Raw genomic sequence first — 3,744 nt, 5'->3', positions numbered from 1 at the left:
GTGAAGGCGGATTAGAGCCCCGTAGGGCACGTTGTTTTCTATATTAGAACGGGGAGGCATGTCAATGTTTTACACCCTTCGTCATCCGTTACAATGTGTAAAATAGCTTATATACGGAAACAAAGAATATATAAGTCATCTGTGTCTAGTTAGAAACTGCGTTACAAAACAACGTGCGATTTAGTATTATGGAATTGTAATACAAAGGTACTTTGTACTGATCACCGAACATAGATTGACGCCACCAGTAATCGTTTTAATGACACACATTTGCAGGTTATTTGTGGGGATAGTACTGTACGCATTTGCTCTTAATTTAACGTAGAGGCTGCGGTAGCTCATTGGTAGAGCGTTTACTTATGGTGCGATGAGGCCCTTGCTTTGATCCCAGGATTCTAGTCTCGCGGCATGTGGGCTTGCTGGTGGATAAACACAGTGTGCATGGGTTTTCTCGGGGTCCTCCAATTTCTTCCCACTTTCTTCATTCCACTATCTTTTTCATTCTCATAATCGTCTCCTTTAGCCTACCCAACACAACTATGGGAAGTAAAACTCAAAGATTTCATTTATTTTTTAATCGAACGTCCCATGATTGTGCTCCAAGGCTAAGAGAGAAGTGATAGAGATGAATAATAATGATGTAATCAAAATGTGGACGTATGTTTCTTCGCAGTTTTTGCATGCGTTTGTGACCTTGTTTCCAATCTGAATTGAATCCTTAGTAGTGGAGTTTCAGCACATTTATGAGGGGCAGAAACTGTATCATGCCCCTGCCGTAATGAAAAAGATGGAAGGTAGAGATGAGTCCTGGAACTCCGGACCTTCCCCGAAATAGCTACTTTTATGTAAATTTTATCTAATTTTAGGGGCAATTTGATATATTTTAATACAACTTGTCCTCGTATTGAACTTGGAGCCCCTCCGAAATAAATTCCTGCGTACGTTTCTTGTAGGAGGAAACTGGAGAAATCTGGAAAATCCCACAAACACGATGTTTTAAATGTAGGCAACTTTTTTATGGTAGAGAAGTAGGCATATTGGACTGCGATAACTCACTGGTAGAACTAGCCTCCGATGCATGGGGTTCCTAGTTTGATTCCACCTCCGTCAAGTGGGCAGTGTGAGTAAACATCTTACGTGTGTTTTCTCGAGATTCCCTCACTTTCTTCATTATAGATTTTCGCTCATTATCATCATAGCGGCTCCCTGAGCTTCGTAGCATAAGCGTGGGACGTTACACGCCAGCAGAAATTGTTGCAGTTATTCTGAAGTAGACGGATAATTCTTGAATCTGAATTATCAAGAAGTAGGTATAATGTTGGAGAAACGGGAGAATCTTGAGTAAACCACGTCGATGAAAAAGAAAAGTCTTGAGAAAGTGTACAGTGATAAAAAGGAAAATGTTCAACTGTCTAATGAAGTCATCGTGGTATTCGTGGAATTTTCTTGAGTTCAAGTGAAGATTTAAGTGTTTTATGTTATAAAAAATATCTATAACTGTAGGTGTTTATTTATTATAAGTTCTGGGTGTATTAATAGTTTGAATTTTTTTTTGCATGTTTATATTTTGTTTATATCCTTTTCCGTCTTCTCGTATTTGAGAACCCCGTTTCTGTGCATCGTTTCTCGCTTTTGAGGAAGATATTTCCCAAATCTTTCTGAGAAATGTGTTTATACGTCTCATTTCCTCAAATGTTACTTTCTTAATTTTAAGAAAAAAAATACATTTTTTTCTCAAATTTGAGAAAGCATTTACACACTCAGAAATGAGACGTAATTCCTCGCATTTGAGTCATTATTTCTCAAAATGATTTGACAAAATCGAAATCTCACTTTTAAGAATGTATTACTCGGTGCACAGGTAAGAAACGGATGTTCTCAAACACTAGGAATTTTTTCTCGAATTTAAGAAACCATTTTTAACAGTGTGTGAATAATAAAAAGAGGTATTTTTAAACACCTCATGAATGATATTACCGCATGTTTTGGAACAAAGCACACGGTTGGGTATGGGCTTTTGAGTTTCAGTTAGAAGTATAAATTAAAAAAAAAAGTTTACTGAAGCATAACAACAACTCGAATGCTAAGCAAAAATAGCTGGTTACTCCAATCGGGTACGGGGATGCCATGGGGTGCTTAACTTCTCTTTTAAATGTAGTGTTTTGAAATATGTCTCCAAAATAATGTAAAGAACGTTACTGATATCTGTGTACCGAAAACTGCAAGTTGGTACACCTAACGATTATCGTCATATGGGGAAATAAAAAGCGACACCGTAGATATGTTGAGCTTGGGCACTGGACAATATAATTTTGAAAAATTAATTATTGAGGCCTAACAACAACTTCAAAATCACTTTTAATCAGATGTAAATGTGAGGGAAACGCGGAGAGACGTCGTTCACCAACTTCCAAAAATATCTATGGTGTCCATTCACTTTATAAAAAAATTACAATGGGCAAAGATAGGATCAGAGAACGGCATGACGTCGTGCGTCCATATACCTTTCCAGATCCATTCTTACCCCTGCTTATTATGTAAAACTAACGTACATCCGTATGGAGTTTGACGGTCTCACGGGGTTCGTAAAATTTTTAAATATTTCCAAAATATGACTTACCAAATTTCTGAAGAACTTTAGAGGTATATGTTTGTTGAAAAGAGCAGTTCGAATGCCTAACGGTTACAGAGAAACGATTAATTAAAAACGACACCATAGGAATGTAGGCCCTATGGTATGCGTACAAGACAGTATAATTTCGACTGAAACCTAACAACAATTCCCAGAAAAGTCTCAGTCGAAAACAAATATACACTCTTTTGGGGATTCAGCGTACCTTGGTATTCGTACAACTACTAATATATACATAATTTAAAAAAAATCTTAACAAAGTCTTGAAAAACGTTGCAGACATGTTTTCAACGAAGTGGGGCCCTGTGGCTTCGTGGTAGAACGTTCAACTCTGGTCGAAAGTTCGATTTCTAGTCGCGCCAAATGAACTTTGTGGTGGACAAACACCATGTGTGTAGGTTTCTCGGATTCTCCCTTTCCTTTCACTTGCTTCATTCCATCATTTCATTCATTTCTCATCATCACCGTTTCCTTTAGCCTAGCCGGCATAACCAAGAAACGTAAAACTTAAAGATTTCATTTTATTTTTCATTTGACTTTTTTTCAATGAAAAATGTAACACAATATGTAAAACGGCTATCAAGATACATTGTCAAATAAAGAGTGTTACCATACAGTTATACGTTTTTCGTGCTAGATGGTAAAATTTTCGTTATAGAAGTTTAATAAGTATTCTAGAAGCAATTTTATCGTAAAGTAATTAGGTATCCCCTTGGAGTTTTAGAATATCATAGAGCGTGCCAAGATTAAAATTTAAAAGCGTTTGAAAATATATTTTGGCATTTTTAAAAATATGTAAATAGTATTTACCCAAAAATTACAGCAGGTAGACCTAAAGTATAGAGAGACACCGTGAAATTAAAGCACATTAGTTGTTAGCATTTCGGAAACAATTATTGATGAACAATAAAAATTAAATAAGATGGTTCCGTTATGGGTTAAGAGAGTACCACAGTACACATTCTTTCGAAAGACTACAAAAAAAGCAAAAAAGAAAAAAGAAAACTGATTTTCACGAAACCTGATTTGCAGCCTTTGTAAACAATGCAGACTGCAGTGTAGAAGTGTTACCAACTAATTTAACAAAAATGTTATTGTAATCTTTGCTAAGA

The sequence above is a fragment of the Thermobia domestica genome, chromosome 11 (assembly GCF_964235325.1).
Source record: "Thermobia domestica chromosome 11, izTheDome1.hap1.1, whole genome shotgun sequence".
Taxonomy (NCBI): domain Eukaryota; kingdom Metazoa; phylum Arthropoda; class Insecta; order Zygentoma; family Lepismatidae; genus Thermobia; species Thermobia domestica.
This window is presented reverse-complemented; position numbering follows the sequence as displayed.